The sequence below is a fragment of the Paramisgurnus dabryanus genome, chromosome 10 (assembly GCF_030506205.2).
Source record: "Paramisgurnus dabryanus chromosome 10, PD_genome_1.1, whole genome shotgun sequence".
NCBI classification, from domain to species: domain Eukaryota; kingdom Metazoa; phylum Chordata; class Actinopteri; order Cypriniformes; family Cobitidae; genus Paramisgurnus; species Paramisgurnus dabryanus.
Window position 1 is genome coordinate 38,134,839 of NC_133346.1, and position 21,409 is coordinate 38,156,247.

General features: G+C 41.4%; 1 long non-coding RNA gene across 1 annotated transcript; it reads left to right on the forward strand.

Moving 5' to 3' along the window:
• Nucleotides 1-12,915: 12,915 nt before the first annotated feature.
• LOC135718415 (uncharacterized) lies at nucleotides 12,916-15,497 on the forward strand. Its single transcript, XR_010520771.1, has 3 exons — nucleotides 12,916-13,034; nucleotides 15,096-15,237; nucleotides 15,465-15,497. It is a non-coding gene; the product is annotated as an uncharacterized lncRNA (long non-coding RNA).
• The last annotated feature ends 5,912 nt before the right edge of the window (nucleotides 15,498-21,409 follow it).

Consider the following 21,409-nt stretch of genomic DNA (forward strand, 5'->3'; position numbering starts at 1 on the left):
GAGCACTCACAAACAACGTTAAGAATTCGCTCCTCCGCTGTGAATAACGTTAAATCCCCATTAGAATCCATGAGTTTTAGATATGTACTTTTTATTTTTTTTTACATACGTCCGAATTGGGCTTATGCTACGTAAATTAAACGAGCAATGGAATTAGTAACTTACAAGGTGTTTAAGATTTATCTACACGAGGTATTTAGTACACATTAGTATTATGAGCAGTCAGCTTGTGTCTACTCACGTACCTTCTACAGAGGTTTGTCAATATATTTGTCTCCTGAATCTTGTTTTCTAGAGAAAATGTTATTGTTCCTGTTTGAGAGTGAGCAGTGCACTGTTTTTTAATTAGTCTTGTGTGTGTTTATTGTGTGTGTGTTATAGTCATGGGTTATGAGGTCTTGATTTGGTATATGAGGACTCAGTATAGTAACTGTATGTGATCAAACTGTGATCTGTGTTTAAGTCTTGTGTGTGTTTATTGTGTGTGTGTGTTATAGTCATGGGTTATAAGGTCTTGATTTGGTATATGAGGACTCAGTATAGTAACTGTATGTGATCATACTGTGATCTGTGTTTAAGTCTTGTGTGTGTTTATTGTGTGTGTGTTAAAGTCATGGGTTATGAGGTCTTGATTTGGTATATGAGGACTCAGTATAGTGACTGTATCCAGCCGTGATCTGTGTTTAAGTCTTGTGTGTGTTTATTGTGTGTGTTATAGTCATGGGTTATAAGGTCTTGATTTGGTATATGAGGACTCAGTATAGTAACTGTATGTGATCAAACTGTGATCTGTGTTTAAGTCTTGTGTGTGTTTATTGTGTGTGTGTTAAAGTCATGGGTTATAAGGTCTTGATTTGGTATATGAGGACTCAGTATAGTAACTGTATGTGATCAAACTGTGATCTGTGTTTAAGTCTTGTGTGTGTTTATTGTGTGTGTGTTATAGTCATGGGTTATAAGGTCTTGATTTGGTATATGAGGACTCAGTATAGTGACTGTATGTGATCAAACTGTGATCTGTGTTTAAGTCTTGTGTGTGTTTATTGTGTGTGTGTTATAGTCATGGGTTATAAGGTCTTGATTTGGTATATGAGGACTCAGTATAGTGACTGTATGTGATCAAACTGTGATCTGTGTTTAAGTCTTGTGTGTGTTTATTGTGTGTGTGTGTGTGTGTGTGTTATAGTCATGGGTTATAAGGTCTTGATTTGGTATATGAGGACTCAGTATAGTAACTGTATGCAGTGTTTCCGCTATATACATTCAACCGTGGCGGCCCGCCACTCCTAAAACATCCCCGCCACGCCTGCGGTTGTGGATAGAAGGGATACAGCAAACGAAATCTCGTTGGATGAGCACTGTTTTATCCTAATCCTTTAACCAAACCCAACTCTAAACACAAAATTTCACACGATTGTAGGATGTATTTGTATCTAATTTAGCCAGAACCGCTGTTTTCATCCTAATAATCCTACCTCCAAATCTAATCCTTAACTTTTCGGCATTTGCTGTATCCCTTCTAGACAAAACCCACAGCGGCAGCTCGCAAAAAAGCTACCGAAATGTCCGCTCTGCGAGACTGGCTGTCTAGAAATAAATTCCTTTCCGGATTTGCGTTGTTCACTCATTTATAAATAAATGTCCTAAAATATCATAATTTCCTCCATGGGCTTAGTTTCATGCACGAATAGATTTAAATCAACAGAGGATTATTAAGCTACGTTTCTGTTTGAGAAATAATAATTAAATAAATAAGCCTATACGAAATATGTTGCACTTAAATAATTATTAAATTGACAAAACGAATAAAAAAATATTTGAGTTTCTGTTCTTTTTTTGTGACGCGCTCTAAAACCAAACCAGCTTTCTGCACGTCATGTTTTTAATGATTATAAATAAGCACAAGGTTTTCTCCTTATTGTGAGTTTACACAAATAAAAATACATCATTTGAAGATTCGAATGTTGTTTTACTTTTATCTTTATGACTATAAATTTAGGGTAATTTAAGCTGCAAGGTCATCACGCATATGATGTTCACCGGCGCATATCTACACCAACACAGCGCAGGGCTGCGAGAAAAGACATTATTAAACTTTTGATTTGACATATTACGAGTTTTTTGGACATTCATTTGGAATCACTGTACTCATATTATCAACTTATCTGGCCATTAGTTATTCAGTATAGATAACCGCAGCGCGCTGCTGACCGCTCAGCTGTCAGTCAATCGTCTGTGCTTTAGATCAACACTCACAAAGTTTCACATTAAATGATAAGATATTTGTCCAAAAACAAAAGGCTTAATAATGAATACTACTTATATGCGACTGCAAGACATTAATAGTCGAATCTGTTTGTAAGGAAACTTACATTATTCCCGTGGAAGAGAAGAACGTTGGTAATAGAAACTTGAGGCAGACTGTGAGACTGCTTTATCTGTTTTCAGACGAAACAGCAGGGTCGGGGTACCCGCGGGTGAACCGCATAATATTTGATCTAACGGGTGTAATAGGCTATTTGCGTGTCATTTGTGTTGTAGATGCAGGTCGGGACTCAATAGACAAGAGTAAAATGCGGGTCTAACATCCAAGACCAAAATTCGACTCGTTTTTAAATGTCCCGTGCTTATTTGTGTTTAAGATCTGTCTGAAGACCGATAAAGGTTTATATTTAACTGCACGATTTGCGGTGTGACCGGCTCGGGGTCACAGTCTTTATGTCAAATGGTACGGGTGTGAAATAAAATTGCTGCTGATGTCAGATAACTGGTCGGTTGTTCTGTCAATCACAGCGGTGCGGATTATCAAACAGGACTGCATGACTTTGTAACAGCTCTGTACGCTAAACACGAGGACGAACTTGCAATGCACTAGGCTTGGGCGGTAATACGGTAATATGGTATACCGCGGGATCTAAAAATAGCAAAGGTATCAGTTTCTATACCGCCATACCGGCATAAAAAAAAAACCATGCACTTATATAGCAGACAAGGATTAAATATTAAATTAGGCGTGGCGAAAACGAAACATTTTCTTCACAGAGCCAACCGATTAGTTTAAAATATGTTACGCTGTTTGAAATAACAGCCATTTCGAGCTGCGCCTGCAATTTCGCAACCCTGTCGCATCTCTCTGCTGCTCTGCCTCCGGCTCATGCGAAACATGATTCCTGCAAACGCGTCGCAGAGGAGCTTGTATGCTGCTTGTATGTAATCGGAGGACAAATGACTCATTAGTTTCGAAATGGTTTGGGTACAAGGTGATCGCGTGCAAAATAAAGGCGTTTGTCTAGCAATAGAAGCTCATTTGAAACATTGCCGCGGCTTATTAGAAAATGACAGCTCCGAAGAGACGCCGCTTAAGTTTGAGGTAGTGCTAAAAATAATAAAGAAAGATGATGATCATCACCACCTTATCAGTTAGCACTGAAATGTAGATGTAATGTAATTCCAAATCTAAGCCCATTTTATGCGGAATGTTGCTAATAGACTACAACACAATAAAACCAATGAATTAAACAGGCACCTTCAGTAAGAATGCGTAAAAGACGCACCACCAACCAAGGCAGGTCTAACTCACTCTGTGCCTTCTAATAACGACTAGAACAACTCTTTTGTATAATTATTATTACTTTTTTATTTTTCAAAAAGACAAGTGTCAACTTCTGTTAAGTGCAACATGGACGATGCAATGCTCTGCTGATGCGAGCCGCGAGAAAGCCCTTGTCTGTTTTAGAAAGAATGCAGCAAAGATATTTAATGCTAATGTATAAGTTTCATTCATTTATGATGAGGTCCGTCCGTTCTAGTTAACAATGCAATGCAAGCGAACGCGCCGTGTCGGCGCCTCCATGTCACGGTTATTATATTGTCTATTTGCTTTTTATTTATTAAATACATGCAACTGGTTGATGAAACATTTATTAAAATTAAGACACAATTTATACAAAACGAAATTCACTTTAAAGAAAGGCTTTCTACAAAGCAAAACCTAATTACGTGGTAAAAATGTCTAATGATTTACAAAAACAAAACTTAATCTGCACTTTACTGTTAAAAGACGTAAATGTTAATAATTTGAATACAACCAGGAAAGACTTTCGTTTTAATTATTTTATTGCTGGATTTTACAAAAAATATTTTTATTTTATATGCTGGAATATGCAGAAATATAAGTTAACAGAAGGAGGACTTTCTTTATTTCATTAAAATATGCAGAAAATAGGTTTAAATGTGCAGCAATTTTCTTCAAGGCTGAGACTGTAGCTTTGATTAAATTTTAGCTTGATGCAATGTGAGTGCACGAAACCAAACGCCGTGACCTCGCGCCAGAACCCAAACGCCGTGACCTTGCGCCAAATGTTTTTATTGGTTTATAAGTACAAACAGGTTATGAAAAATTGAGTGTAAGGGATTTGTTCATTTCACACAAAAAGATCCTGGAAATTGGAATGAGATGGCTAACTGTAGTAGCGTCTAGTCCACTGTCTATAATAGCCTAGAGATCACTTTTTAACCGACAACTGGTTAATTCTGTTTGACCTTTGTATTTAACTTTTTTATAAACTGCTAGTTGTTGCTAATAAAAGTTGTTAATATTGTTGTGCATGTTATTTTGTCATTGTTTCAGTATTAGTGTTTGGTATTCAGTTTCTGAAGGGTTTAGGCACAAGCCAACATTATGGTGACGCTGTCTAAGCCTTACGTCATAATTTTATAATTATTCACGGTAAAACCGTATACCGGGGTAAAATAGGGAGGCGGTTTGATGGTATCAAAATTTGGATACCGCCCAAGCCTACAATGCACACTACATTAAAACTACAATGAAATATCCGAACTACGTACGTAGCTGTGTAAAGTTTTTTTAAGAAAATACAGTTTAGATCAAACATAGAAAAGCAATATGCTATAAATATAAGGAAAAGTAAATGACAGCGTGAAAATTATAAAAAAATACATGTTAGTTTACTATAGCCTATATTCTACATTAATTTTTTTTTTTACATTTATAATCATCATGGGCGCCCCCTGCCGCCACAGCTGAAAAAAATCCTAGAGGAAACACTGTGTATGTGATCAAACTGTGATCTGTATTTAAGTCTTGTGTGTGTTTATTAGAGATCGACCGATATATCTGTTTTCCGATATTTTCCCCGATATTTGAGCATTTTCCGATGATCGGATATCTGTTTTGTAATATCGGATTGACCGATAAACAAGAAAATTGCGCGCTGGACGCATCTGAGGAGAGGAGCTCACAGCAGCAGCAGCGTGCACAGCAAATATGACGGCGGAGTGACGCGACTTTATTAAAAGGACTTTGAGTATACTTACTTTGCATATGAGGCATTTATAGCACAGCTTATTTGTGCATTAATGTATGTTATGTTAAATAAGTTGATTTATTAAAAGCAATGTATGCAGCTTGTCTAAGAATAGAGACGAACTCACAGAGTCACGCTGGCTGATCCATCAAATCCGGTCCCAATAACGACGTAGCTTTGCATGAATAAAACAGCCATGAATTAATGCTTTGTGGAATTAAAAACGCTAAATTAAATTAGTTTTTCTGTTATTTATGCTTATCATTAGCATCGTAAAATCACGTTCATATTGCTGATCACTTACCGGAGGCTAAAGCACATCTACCACTTTTAACAAGATTTACCCTATTAACATTTACCAGAGAAACATTATTTTGCTAAAATATCTAAATAAATGTCTGTGGATATTAATTAATTATTTATTACCTCCGCAAGCGGTCACAGTTTAATACAGTTAACGCGCGAGTAAATGCATAGATAAACAGCGCTGTCTACAGCCCTTTCATAAGCTAAAACAACTAAATATTAATTATTCTGAAATCAAATAACGTTACCAGTTAAGAAATTTGATGATATATAAGCCGTTTTGTTTGTTTCTTTCCTGAATGTAGTATTCCAGTCAGTGATATTATTTGTAAAATCTCTTTGCTAACTACTGGTTGGATTGCTGAAGGCTCAGGTTGCTGGTCAAAACAACGATATTATATCCCAAAAAAGGCACTTAATCCACCTGTTTTACTCTATAAACTATGTATAACAAGCAGCCAACTCCGCTATACTTTTCTCTCTCTCCCGCTCTGTTACCTGAAAACCGCAGCGCGAACTTTGGATCAGTCCATTTCTGACGAAATGATAGGGGTGTTTGGAATAGTCCATGTATTGGGAATATAGTTTCTACATTATTCATTAAATTAATATTATTCTTCACTCTTTCAGACCCCTCTATTTATGACTTTGTATGCAAAGAGGGAGTGATTGTGATGATGATTATTATTATAAGGGTTTGTTCAGTTCAGTAGTGTAGTAATTATTATGTCAAAAACAGAAGTATAACAGTAAATAAAAATCGGTTCAGCATATCGGTTATCGGGCACATAAGCCTCCAAATATTTGTTATCGGCATCGGTTTGAAAAAATGAGTATCGGTCGATCTCTAGTGTTTATTGTGTGTGTGTTATAGTCATGGGTTATAAGGTCTTGATTTGGTATATGAGGACTCAGTATAGTGACTGTATGTGATCAAACTGTGATCTGTGTTTAAGTCTTGTGTGTGTTTATTGTGTGTGTGTTATAGTCATGGGTTATAAGGTCTTGATTTGGTATATGAGGACTCAGTATAGTGACTGTATGTGATCATACTGTGATCTGTGTTTAAGTCTTGTGTGTGTTTATTGTGTGTGTGTTATAGTCATGGGTTATAAGGTCTTGATTTGGTATATGAGGACTCAGTATAGTGACTGTATGTGATCATACTGTGATCTGTGTTTAAGTCTTGTGTGTGTTTATTGTGTGTGTGTTAAAGTCATGGGTTGTGAGGTCTTGATTTGGTATATGAGGACTCAGTATAGTGACTGTATCCAGCCGTGATCTGTGTATAAGTCTTGTGTGTTTTTATTGTGTGTGTGTGTTATAGTCATGGGTTATAAGGTCTTGATTTGGTATATGAGGACTCAGTATAGTAACTGTATGTGATCAAACTGTGATCTGTGTTTAAGTCTTGTGTGTGTTTATTGTGTGTGTGTTATAGTCATGGGTTATGAGGTCTTGATTTGGTATATGAGGACTCAGTATAGTAACTGTATGTGATCATACTGTGATCTGTGTTTAAGTCTTGTGTGTGTTTATTGTGTGTGTGTTATAGTCATGGGTTATAAGGTCTTGATTTGGTATATGAGGACTCAGTATAGTAACTGTATGTGATCATACTGTAATCTGTGTTTAAGTCTTGTGTGTGTTTATTGTGTGTGTGTTAAAGTCATGGGTTATGAGGTCTTGATTTGGTATATGAGGACTCAGTATAGTGACTGTATCCAGCCGTGATCTGTGTTTAAGTCTTGTGTGTGTTTATTGTGTGTGTGTTATAGTCATGGGTTATAAGGTCTTGATTTGGTATATGAGGACTCCAGTGTTTCCCATATATTCATTTATCTGTGGCGGGCCGCCACAGAATCAACACTGGCCGCCACAAATAGATTTTTCATGATTCCCATTTACATTTTAATTTTACTATTTAAAACAGCTTAATTCATTGCAGCGAGCGCGCAGCGCGCCTCCATCCTCCCTCTCTCGTTGTGTGCAGCGCAACAGCGCGCGCCCCCGGCCCCTCCCCTCTCTTTGCGGAGCCTGCACGCCTCTCTCACATAACAGTGAAAAGTATTTAACTCCGTGTTCCTCCGTGTACTTTCTCTTTTTCGCGTAAACGTCAACAGTCATGAATGTTACTGACAGAGAAGTCGGTGGCTGATTAAGTTCATCAAGAGAGTGACTTAACAAAAGGTTAGCATAGTGTTTCCCACATATACCCGTTCTGATGTGAGTCTGTGTCCGAGCTCTCTCCCTATTATGCGGCATGCCCATGCACGTGTTCTGTAGTAACAGCAACTGTGTATTCTCTCATATTTCTGAATTTGCAACAAATTGTCTGCGCTATACAATAAAATACCACTCGTATTTCTAATAAAAAAGCGCTCATAACACAACAACCCTGATGAGAAGAGCAACACCAGTACAGCCTCAATGTAAACGTATGATGATTTTTTTCAGATAAAGTCGCGTTTTTAGCAGCAGTTTAATAAAGAGCTGGTTGGATTAAACAGAGAGTTACTGAGTCGTGGGTCGTTACTGGGTCCTGTTTAGTCACTATTTAATAGACAACAGAACAGAAACTATGTAAAAATAGCATCCTAGTTCTTTTAAAATGCAATATAATGTGACGGATCAAAAAGTAAAACGCGACGCAATGATGTCACATATATGCTAATCAGCGTGTGACGTCATCGCCACAGTATCTCAAAATCCTGTGGGAAACACTGGACTCTGTATAGTAACTGTATGTGATCATACTGTGATCTGTATTTAAGTCTTGTGTGTGTTTATTGTGTGTGTGTTATAGTCATGGGTTATAAGGTCTTGATTTGGTATATGAGGACTCAGTATAGTGACTGTATGTGATCAAACTGTGATCTGTGTTTAAGTCTTGTGTGTGTTTATTGTGTGTGTGTTATAGTCATGGGTTATAAGGTCTTGATTTGGTATATGAGGACTCAGTATAGTGACTGTATCCAGCCGTGATCTGTGTATAAGTCTTGTGTGTTTTTATTGTGTGTGTGTGTTATAGTCATGGGTTATAAGGTCTTGATTTGGTATATGAGAACTCAGTATAGTGACTGTATGTGATCAAACTGTGATCTGTGTTTAAGTCTTGTGTGTGTTTATTGTGTGTGTGTTATAGTCATGGGTTATAAGGTCTTGATTTGGTATATGAGGACTCAGTATAGTGACTGTATCCAGCCGTGATCTGTGTATAAGTCTTGTGTGTTTTTATTGTGTGTGTGTGTTATAGTCATGGGTTATAAGGTCTTGATTTGGTATATGAGGACTCAGTATAGTAACTGTATGTGATCATACTGTGATCTGTGTTTAAGTCTTGTGTGTGTTTATTGTGTGTGTGTTATAGTCATGGGTTATAAGGTCTTGATTTGGTATATGAGAACTCAGTATAGTAACTGTATGTGATCAAACTGTGATCTGTGTTTAAGTCTTGTGTGTGTTTATTGTGTGTGTGTTATAGTCATGGGTTATAAGGTCATGATTTGGTATATGAGAACTCAGTATAGTAACTGTATGTGATCAAACTGTGATCTGTGTTTAAGTCTTGTGTGTGTTTATTGTGTGTGTGTTATAGTCATGGGTTATAAGGTCATGATTTGGTATATGAGGACTCAGTATAGTGACTGTATGTGATCAAACTGTGATCTGTGTTTAAGTCTTGTACACATTAGTATTACATGGACACAATTTAACCAAACGTGAATTAAGCACGATTGAACTAAACTTATGAATTAATATGAATTTGTCGCTATATTTTCCCAAAAGTCTTGTGTCTGATAACCTTGTTCAATTAAACTGTACATGTGGATAAATTTACCCTTAAAAGTGTTGATGCAGGGAGTTGAACTTAAAATCAAAGCTTGAATATAAACCAGTAGTCAATCAATATAAAATTATTCATTTTTTATTTGCATGTACATAAACATTTACGTTATCTTAAACAGAAGGAGGTAAACAGAGTTCAGAAAGCACTCCATTAATAGACCTTTTGTAACACAGTCTCACCCCATGGCGTCAATATTTGACGACACTTGACCATGCATCAATATGTTGACGCGGAGGGTATACCTTTCGCGTCATTTTTTGACGAACTGGGGACTTCAATACTATTACGTCCGTTGCATTCTCTTTCCTATTTTCTTACCATTTTCGCGTCGGTTTAGGGTTAGATTATGCAAAATTAAACAGTGTACGCGAAATTAAACAGTTGTCACCTGGCGTTGGGGTTAGAGTTAGGTACGCGAAATTAAACAGTTGTCACCTGGCGTTGGGGTTAGAGTTAGGTTTGGGTAGGGATGTCATTATGTAAATCTAACCCTAAACCGACGCGAAAATGGTAAGAAAATAGGAAAGAGAATGCAACGGACTTAATAGTATTGAAGTCCCCAGTTCGTCAAAAAATGACGCGAAAGGTATACCCTCCGCGTCAACATATTGACGCATGGTCAAATGTCGTCAAATATTGACGCCATGGGGTGAGACTGGGTTGCCTTTTGCGAGTCAACGTCATAGTTACGTCACACGCGCATGTGGTGGCAGAAAAACAGTGGAAATGAATGAGACACGAGTGAAACGAACAACATAACTCACTAGAAAATGTTTTGTTGTGCTGTTGAGTGTCAGAATAGGAATGCCAAAATTGATGACCTTCATTTTTAGAGTATATCGTCGTCGAAGACACCATTTGAAGATAAACGTAGGTGTTTATGGTTGCAATAAAAGCCCTCAACCGGACAGACTGGAGTGATGAAATCATCTGAAAATCTTTTATTAATTTGAATAGAAAATAATTAGAGAAGATATCCGGTGTTCTGTCGAAGTCTGTTCCCTCTGTGTCTCTTATAGCGTTTTCATCACGTTACGTTTATAATTTATTTAGAAAGATTAAAGATTTGAATTGGTTCATAATATCAATAATATTACCATTTAAAGTTTTCGTATTTTTTTCGTTTTCTATTACTTCTTTTTACCTTATATCTTAGCCTATGTCTATCTTCTTTGAAAACAGGAAATGATGAAATAATTAATAAATTATATTATACAGAAAACATGATAGTATAAGTACTTCAGCGATTCATACTGTAAAAATAATTGATTTACCAATAAAGAACAATACATATACACTACATACATGCACACATATCAGTAGCCAAGCCATTTAAACTTTTAATTTATTTAAAAAATAAACGTAACTTGGTGAAAACGTTATAAGAAACATTACACTTAAGAGAAATATAGGGAAAACAGACAGTTTAATGCTAAAACACTTCACACAGCTATTGAGAAGCATTCACTTTGTCCCACCAGTTGGGCTCCGCCCACACAAAATGTCATCTCTGTTTGCAAACACGCAAAAGGTCTATAGTACTAGCCTATATTTTGTCAAATGGTTTTAAATTAGGTAGCCTAACTACTAATAGGCTTGCCGCGATAGTCGGTGAAACGGTAATAACCGGTGCTTCAGCCTCTCACCGGTTATTAGGGCTGTCACTTTTGAGAAAAATCTCATTCGAACGGATATCGAATATCACGAAATGTATCCGAATATATTCGAATATCTAGGTGAAAAAAAAAAAACGTAATGGTGATTCAATTTATTAACAGTGACAGTCATAAACAGGGCTGTCTGCATTACTTTTTTTTCTTAATGTTTGAAGCAGCAGGTTATCAACTTATGAATAATAACGTCTCAGAACAGGTGACAACTTAAACAGCAGCAGGAGTAAGGCATATAGCCAAGCCCAAACGAAATCCGCGCCCGCAGATTTCGGCGTAAAACTCCGCAGATTTGCCCGTCATTGACAAGCGCACACATCCCGCGCTTGAGCCTGTTTGTGAGAAGAAATCTCATTGACAACAAGCACACATACACAGCCTATCCCGCGCGTTTGTGAGCCGTCATTGACAAGTGCATTATCTCTGCGCGTGCTGCTTGCTTGACCGTTTTTAAAGATAGAGAGCACAAACCATTTGATATTTGAGATGAAATAAAACTTACAGCTGAGTTAAGTAGATCTCACTTGACTCTGTCGTCTATGTGATGCGCGACAGTAAGCACATGATCATTTCAAATCAGTTTACAAGACAAATGCTGTTGTTGTTTAATATAAAGTTTACATTGCGTTGTAAAAATAATGATCTTCATACATGCTAATTTCATAATGCGAACATATTAACACAAGCTTTTTATTCTGCTATAATATTTAACACTATAATAATATGTCATTTTATATACAAACTATAATTCTATCTTGACATGCACATTAGGCTCATGTTGGTCCAATTTGATTCCCTCTCTTGCGCACAGTTGCCGTCCGTCTCACTCTCAGCCTCCTTCCCATTACGAGGTGTTTCTGTGAAAAATGCGCTAAACATGTCATTTTAAAAACCGGATGGTTTATTTAAAGTTCGAATACGGATATTTCACGTCATGTTCGAATGCATATTCGAATATCGAATAAAAAGTGACAGCCCTACCGGTTATATCACTTGCCCACCGCGACACCGTCTTTCACCGTCGTTTTGATATTTTCGTGTAATTAAATCATTTAGTTTCGTTAGAGAGAGCAAACACTTACAACTGAATGTGTCTGTTGTCTGAATTCAGCGGGGCTGAACGCGCGTCACGTCACAGAGCAGCAGGTGTCAGATTTCATTTATTTCTGTCAGAGTTTGCAAGGCAAGCTGACTGACCAGATGATGACAGAAGCCGCGTGCTTTGCTTGTTTTTGTTATAATATACATATATGATGTTTAATATAAGCGAGATCATTTTGTTGTTTTTCATGAAGAAAAATATTTAACCCATCATTTAAGCAGCGCTTTTATCGAGAAGTAGCTGGTTGCTCTGCTTGGGACTGGAGGGTTCTGTGAGAATTACCTGCGCACATTGACTCAAGCACTTAAGTAAACCAGCTGTTGCCCTCGCATTGCACGCAAATTCATAGGCGATTTAACGCAGCTTACGCAAGCGCTGCATTTAAATAGTTGCGTAATTCAAAAGTGAAAGTAAAATGTGCAAGTCTGCATGCGCATTTATAAGCCACTCCCACTCGGTGATACCGGGATCACAGAGTTTGTGACGCGCCGATTAACCGGTGGGAAAATTACGTCACCGCGGCAACCCTACTAACTAACTATTTTTACTCTGTTCTGTTTTGGTCACTTTCGTAGAGAAATATTACAGTACATATCTTGTATTATTATTGCACTGCATATTATGTGTTGTTAATGTTATAAACTGATATAATGTTTTTATAGTGAATTTGGTGAGGAGTCGATTGAGAGGATTAAATCCTCTCAAAGAGGCTGAATACTACGTGAGGCTGGCTAAAGACAAGGAAAGCATCACTTGGAAATATATCAGTCAAACTAAAGGTAATATTTGTTTTGTGAACTTTGTGTCTCTTTGCAAGTTAACCACAGTTATACATAGCTAAAAATCCAGAGTGAATTTAACTCTCCTGGGAGTACATGTGGGACCACACTCAAGTGTGTGAAAGTGTTAAAATAAGTGTGTTAGGCCTAGTCCACACGGACACGGGTATATTTATAACCAGATTTTCCCTAAAAAATAATCCCGTTCACACATGCTCGGTTTAAATTAATATATCCATCCACACTATAAAGCAAAAGCACGCTATCAAGCGCTGTCAAGAGCATGCCACACCAGCAATATAGTGAGATAACTGAGCATCTATCTGTATACATGTTAGAAGCCCTGTTAGCACCGTTATTAGCAAGATACGTCTGCCATTGCACAGAATCATCAACAAAGCAGTCAGCGGCGCACAATCTTGACGTCAAACACAGTGGATAATAGGGGTGGAATGGTACACAGAAGTCACGGTTCGGTTCGTACCTCGGTTCAGACGTCACGGTTCGGTTTAATTTCGGTACAATGGAGGGAAAGCAAAACAAAAATGCAGAAGGCAAATTTTTTCTGTACTTAAAATAATCTTAAAAACAATAATCTGTGTTATTGTGAGATCTCATGAATATGAACTGAAATGCATTTAACATGATATCTCGTATAACAAAAATGTATAAACTTGTACTCATCTTTCATACAAAGATGGGTTTCAGATGTATTACAAGTTACCTGAATACATTTTTAAATTACATTTTAGCACATTTATTTCATATTAATGTACTAAAGATAAAAAAAAAATGTAGGCTTGTAGGATGCATTAATAGGTGTGTACGACTTCATGAGGCGCTGCAAGAAACGACAAGTGAAAGACGTCAGAGTAACGCAAGAGCGATTTGAAATCAGCCTCCTCCGCAAGATTTCTCGCGGTACTCTGACACTAATGGCGCTGCGTAAAGTTGACCACGCTTAAAAAAACTGAAAGCAGCTGAACTCGACAGAACTGCCCTGTGTATGCCTGCGCTTCGTCCATTAATTGTATATTAGCAGGACAATTTATCTCCTACTTCTCAGAGTGAGAAATACAAGGTGTGGCATGTGAACTGACTGAAATGCGTGTGTCTCGTGGTGAATGCGTGAGACTTTAGAGCCCTGATTAGATGTACTTCCACTCGCATACCCAACAACTGCTGAAAACGCTGACACACAGTCCTCGTCTTTTCCACCACTCTCTCGCCTGTACTACTGTAACTGACTGGAAAAGTGAAGTTTTGCCAAAGTTGCGATGCCATACTCGCTGTCGCTGCTATCTCACTCACTCCCTCGCTAGACCGTCAACCTGACAAAAAACTGCAGAGTGCCAGAATGTAGACGGGCTCTCATAGAGCGCATACATAGGTGGAGCTCTGCTGCATCGGCGCCAATTATAGCTTCAGAGCTAAAGCGGGGCTACAGATTAGATGTCCCTAAAGAACCTGCGTATCTTAACAGTAGTTCCGCATTACATAATTTTTTTGCACGCAAGTTTTTTTATTTCCATACCGTGTATTCTCCGTTTAAATTCATGCACCGAACCGTGACCCCCGTACCGATTCGGTTCGAAACTAATACATGTACCGTTCCACCCCTAGTGGATAACGGCGCACATTCTGACATCGCAAGGCAAAACCCCCGGTTTTACTTTCTACACGACACCACTGTAACCGGGGTTTCTTAAAAAGCTCACCCTGGCCAGGGTTTTCAAACTTGCTCGGTTTCAGTGCCCTGATACTGCGGTTTCATGTGGACGAACGGCCGAACCGCGTGAAAAAACTCATGGTTATAAAAATACCTGTGTCCGTGTGGACTAGGCCTTAAAGTAACCCTGAAGCACAGTTAAAGTTAATGAGATAATTAGGTGATTAATTGAGTGATGATTGAGTGATGATTATTCCCAAATAAGTCTGGGAAACACTGCAGTGTTACCCTTTGAAACTTGTAAGGGAAAACACCTGCTCTGTGATTAATTTTTAAACTTTGTTTTGCATAATAAAACAACTGTTTACCATACTTTTACATTTTTTTAACAGGACGAGGTGTGTTTGCAAAAGACCCTATTACAAAAGGGTCATTCATTGTTGAATACCGTGGTGTTTTAAGCAAGATAACGCACTCTTTTGAACCAACAACTGAATACACATATATTTTTAAGCACAATGGAAATGAATACTGGTGAGTAGCCGTATCACACAAAACAAATAAAAACAACAGTTGAGCAAAAATTGAATACATTTAAATTTGGTACTATGCCAGCTATCCCATCTTAAAATATATCTGCACCTTCTTAACCCTGAAACCAAAGCTCTGCGGCAAGTTGAAATGCTTACCAATTATGGTTTATCTTCTTAAGTGTAATATTTGTTGATATTTATAATGGTTGGTTTTTATGACCCCTGTAGCATTGATGCATCAGCAGAGGATGGATCGCTTGGATGTTAGGAATTTGGTCAGGTCAGCTCAGTCATGAACCATGGCTGTGTGTTTGTTGTTTGTGGAGCACATGGTCTTTGCTTGACATGTGTTTGGTGTCTCGTTTGTTACCCCGCCCCCTCGTTGACCTTAATTCATTCACTCATCACCACACCTGTTCCCTATGATTAAACACCATTTATATTCTCCTCATGTTTCCCTTTGTCTCTGTCAGACCGTGTTGTTCTCTTGTTCTAGCATTGCTGATCTTTAAGTCTAGTCTTCCAGTCTTATTGTTTGTTCAGGTTTATCTTTTGTTGATACTTTAATTTGGTTTAAGTTTAGTTTTTGTCATTCGTTCTAGACTCCTTGCCTTTTTTTTGTTTTTTTTGCTGTTTTTTCTTTCTTTTGTTCTTTTAGTTTGCCCACCAGTCTCATCCTCTCTCCAGCCTCTTCAGTCCAGTCGAGCCTCCCTGCCTCTTCAGTCCAGCCAGGCTTCTCTTTCTCTACTCTTCAGTCCAGCCTCTCTGCCTCTTCACCTCAACGCTCGCCACCCGGGTCGGATACATGGTTCTCTGCTGACGCTGCCGTACACTGGGGTTCCAGTTGGCCTTGTAGTCAGCACTGACTTTGTCTCCCAGAGCCTATCAGCTATCTACTCCATCTCTGCTGGCATTTTCGTACACTGGGCTTCCAGTTGGCCTTGTAGTCAGCTCTGAGGATCTGAGTTCTCCACCGGTCATCTGCCTGGTTGTTTCTGCCTATCCATCCAATCCTGGGCCGAGCTTTAAGAGACTTTTCATTGTTTTCCACTTTATAATAAATTTGTGTTTTACCTGCAATTGAGTCTCTCTCTTGTTCCTGACAGTACGGTCTGACCAACATGGACTCAGCAGGTCAAGATCAGATTCGCCAAGCTCTCGCCCAGCAAGGTGCACTCTTAGGACAACAGGCCACCCAGCTCGATGCTGCTCTACGAGAGGTAGTCCAACTCTCTTCCCGGGTGGCGGAGCTCAACATTCGGATCGAGGAGATCCAACGGGGTGCTGCTGCCAGTCCTGCATCCACGGAATCATCTGCTGTCTCTCGTCATGAGCCTGAACCCCATGCCAACAACCCGCCCGTTTATGATGGGGATCCTAATTCCTGTCGGGCATTTTTGTCTCAGTGCTCCTTAGTATTTGCTTTGCAACCTCGTCGCTACCCCACAGAGAGATCGAAGGTAGCTTATGTACTAACACTATTGTCTGGCCGAGCTCGTGAGTGGGGAACTTCAGTTTGGGACTCTGAAGCCTCCTTTTGTAACTCTTTTGAGGGTTTTCGCTCTGAAATGATAAAACTGTTCGATCGCTCTGCCAGAGGAGAGGAAGCAGCATCTCGTTTGACACGCCTGTCTCAGGGGCCTCGTTCTGTGACCGAGTATTCCATTACTTTCAAAACTTTGGCAGCCTCTTGTGAATGGAATGAGGCCGCTCTTCGTTCTCGTTACCTGGAGGGGCTGGCTGATTCCATCCAGGATGAGATCATGGGACTGGAGTTACCCAGCAGTCTGGATTCTATTATGGCCCTTGCACTGCGTGTTGAGACTCGTCTCTCTCGGCGTGAACACCGTCGTCGCCTCCATTCGTTTCAAATGGAGGTTGAGGATACCTCTCTGGTACCTGCGGTTTCACCAGCTACTTCCTCACCGACAGCTCCTGAGCCCATGCAGGTGGGGCGACTTCGTCTAACTCCCCAGCAAAGACAAGACCGTTTGACTCGGGGGTTATGCCTGTACTGTGGGAAGGCTGGCCACATTGCCATTAGATGTCCAGTAAAAGCCCGGGTCCACCCGTAATTCAGGGAGTACTGGTGGGCCGTCTTCCTTCTTTTCCCTGTTCTCGGACTCATTTGGACGTTTCTCTCTTCTTTAAGGAGTCCAACCATCAAGTTCTGGCTCTGCTGGATTCCGGGGCAGAAGGAAACTTCATTGATTATGCCATAACTAAGCAGTGGGGTTTACCCTTACTCCCCCTCTCATCACCTGTTCATGCCTGGTCCCTGGAGGGTCGTCTAATTTCTGTTATCACTCACTGCACTCCCCGGGTAGGTCTAGTTGTGTCGGGCAATCATCGTGAGGAAATTGAGTTGCTAGTGATGAAATCACCTCATGCCCCCATTATTTTGGGGCATCCCTGGCTGAAGCAGCACAATCCTCACGTTGATTGGTCAGGCAATTCTATTTTGGCTTGGAGTCCGTCTTGCCATGGTTCATGTCTGGGTGCTGCCTCTTCTTCTGTGTCTTGTTCTTCTGTGTTTCAGGTGGAGGCTGCCGACGTCTCTGGGGTGCCGGGGGAGTATTTGGATCTTCGTCTGGTTTTCTCCAAGTCTCGAGCCACATCTCTTCCTCCTCATCGGCCGTATGACTGTGCCATCAATCTCCTCCCAGGCACTTCTCCGCCTAAGGGTCGTTTATTTTCCCTGTCTGGTCCTGAAAGAGAGGCTATGGAGAAATACATTCAAGAATCTCTCAAAGCTGGTCTCATCCGTCCCTCCTCATCTCCAGCGGGTGCAGGTTTCTTCTTCGTGAAGAAGAAGGATGGCTCCCTGCGGCCTTGCATTGATTATCGAGGTTTGAACGACATTACAGTTAAGAACAGGTACCCCCTACCTCTTATGTCTTCTGCCTTTGAACTCTTGCAGGGAGCACAGGTCTTCACCAAATTAGACCTCCGCAATGCTTATCATCTGGTTCGGATCCGGGAGGGAGATGAGTGGAAGACAGCTTTCAACACCCCTACGGGACATTTTGAATACCTGGTCCTTCCCTTCGGGCTTACTAATGCCCCCGCTGTCTTCCAGGCTCTGGTGAACGATGTGTTGAGAGACATGATCAATCAGTTTGTCTTTGTGTACCTGGATGATATTTTGATTTTTTCCCCATCTAAGCAGGTACACACTCAACATGTCCGCAGAGTCCTTCAACGGCTGCTGGAGAACCAGCTCTTTGTCAAGGCGGAGAAGTGTGAATTCCACAAAGAGTCAGTTTCGTTCCTGGGCCATATCATTGCGGTGGGAGAGATTAGACCCGATCCTGCTAAGGTAAGGGCCGTTGCCGAGTGGCCAGTCCCCGACTCTAGAAAGGCTCTGCAGCGATTCCTGGGCTTCGCCAACTTCTACCGGCGATTTATCAGGAACTTTGGTCAGGTAGCTGCACCCCTTACAGCACTCACCTCCTCTAAGGTTCAGTTTAAGTGGAATGATAGAGCTCAGGAGGCCTTTGATAAGCTTAAGTCCCGTTTTGTCACTGCTCCTGTGCTTTCTGTTCCAGATCCTGACCTCCAGTTCATTGTTGAGGTGGATGCTTCCAATGTCGGGGTAGGCGCGGTCTTATCTCAGCGTTCACCCAAAGATGGGAAGGTGCATCCGTGTGCCTTTTTCTCCCACCGGCTCAGCCCAGCCGAACGCAACTATGACATAGGGAATCGGGAGTTGTTGGCGGTCAGGTTGGCATTGGGTGAGTGGCGCCACTGGTTGGAGGGAGCAGTACAACCCTTCCTGGTCTGGACGGATCATAAGAATTTGGAATACATCCGTTCAGCCAGGAGGGTTAGTTCGCGGCAGGCCCGCTGGGCACTCTTCTTTGGCCGGTTTAACTTTTCCCTCTCGTATCGTCCAGGTCCCAAGAATGTTAAGCCTGATGCGCTCTCTCGTTTGTTCGAGCCTCCTGAGGGGGAGAGTCCGATTGAGACCATCCTCCCAGAGGGTGTGGTGGTGGGCTCTCTTTCTTGGGAGATTGAGAGGCGGGTCAGGGAGGCTGGTCGAGAGGTTGAAGTGCCGGAGGGGTGTCCAGCGGGTCAGTTGTTTGTGCCGGAGGTGCTGCGACCTGATGTTCTTCGGTGGGGTCATGAGTCCAAGCTGGTCTGTCACCCAGGTGTTCGCAGAACGATGACTGCCATCCGTCAACGATTCTGGTGGCCTTCTATGCAGGTCGACGTCAGGCAGTTTGTGTTGGCTTGTTCTGTATGCACCCAGAACAAGAGTTCTAATCAGCCTCCCGTTGGTCTGCTCCAGCCCCTTCCCATTCCCTCTCGCCCATGGTCACATATTGCTCTAGACTTTGTCACTGGGCTTCCCTTGTCGAGAGGTAACACTGTTATACTGACAGTGGTGGACCGCTTCTCCAAAGCAGTTCATTTCATCCCACTTCCCAAACTCCCCACTGCTAAAGAGACTGCTGAAATCATGGTTGAACATGTCTTCCGTATTCATGGTCTTCCTGTTGACCTGGTTTCAGATAGGGGTCCCCAGTTTGTCTCACGGTTTTGGAAGGAGTTCTGTCGACAGATCGGGGCCTCTGCGAGTCTGTCGTCCGGTTTCCACCCTCAGACCAATGGGCAGTGTGAACGAGCCAACCAGGATCTCGAAAGAGCCCTCCGCTGCCTGTCGTCTCATAATCCGAACTCCTGGTGTCAACAACTACCTTGGATTGAGTATGCCCATAACTCATTACCTGTGGCATCGACAGGTATGTCCCCATTTCAGACATCTTTAGGTTATCAACCCCCTCTGTTTCCTTCACAGGAACCCGACGCTGCTGTTCCATCTGCCTTTGCCTTTGTCCAGAGGTGTCGTCGCACCTGGAGGAAGGCGGAGAAGGTCCTGGCCCAGACCTCAAGACGGAACAAAGCAGCCGCTGACAGACATCGGACCCAGCAACCCACCTATATCTGTGGTCAACGAGTATGGCTTTCCACTAAGGACTTGCCTCTCAGGGGCTCATCTCGTAAGCTAGCTCCTAAGTTCATTGGGCCATACCGGATCACTAAGGTGCTCAGTCCGGTGACTGTCAAGCTCAAGCTTCCCCCTGTTCTTGGTCGGGTTCACCCTGTATTTCATGTGTCCAGGGTTAAACCTGTGTTGTCTTCTCCCCACAGTACTCCTGTCTCTGCCCCTGCTCCCCCTCCCCCACTCATGGTGGATGGCTCTCCTGCTTATACTGTACGGAGAATCCTTGCTGTGCGACGTCGTGGTAGGGGCTTTCAGTACCTGGTGGACTGGGAGGGTTACGGTCCTGAGGAGAGGTCATGGGTTCCAGGCCGTGACATCTTGGACCAGTCGTTGATCCGGGACTTCCGCCGGCATCATGGTCCTCTTCCTGGGACGTCTGGTGACGTTCCTGGGGGAGGGGGTACTGTTAGGAATTTGGTCAGGTCAGCTCAGTCATGAACCATGGCTGTGTGTTTGTTGTTTGTGGAGCACATGGTCTTTGCTTGACATGTGTTTGGTGTCTCGTTTGTTACCCCGCCCCCTCGTTGACCTTAATTCATTCACTCATCACCACACCTGTTCCCTATGATTAAACACCATTTATATTCTCCTCATGTTTCCCTTTGTCTCTGTCAGACCGTGTTGTTCTCTTGTTCTAGCATTGCTGATCTTTAAGTCTAGTCTTCCAGTCTTATTGTTTGTTCAGGTTTATCTTTTGTTGATACTTTAATTTGGTTTAAGTTTAGTTTTTGTCATTCGTTCTAGACTCCTTGCCTTTTTTTTGTTTTTTTTGCTGTTTTTTCTTTCTTTTGTTCTTTTAGTTTGCCCACCAGTCTCATCCTCTCTCCAGCCTCTTCAGTCCAGTCGAGCCTCCCTGCCTCTTCAGTCCAGCCAGGCTTCTCTTTCTCTACTCTTCAGTCCAGCCTCTCTGCCTCTTCACCTCAACGCTCGCCACCCGGGTCGGATACATGGTTCTCTGCTGACGCTGCCGTACACTGGGGTTCCAGTTGGCCTTGTAGTCAGCACTGACTTTGTCTCCCAGAGCCTATCAGCTATCTACTCCATCTCTGCTGGCATTTTCGTACACTGGGCTTCCAGTTGGCCTTGTAGTCAGCTCTGAGGATCTGAGTTCTCCACCGGTCATCTGCCTGGTTGTTTCTGCCTATCCATCCAATCCTGGGCCGAG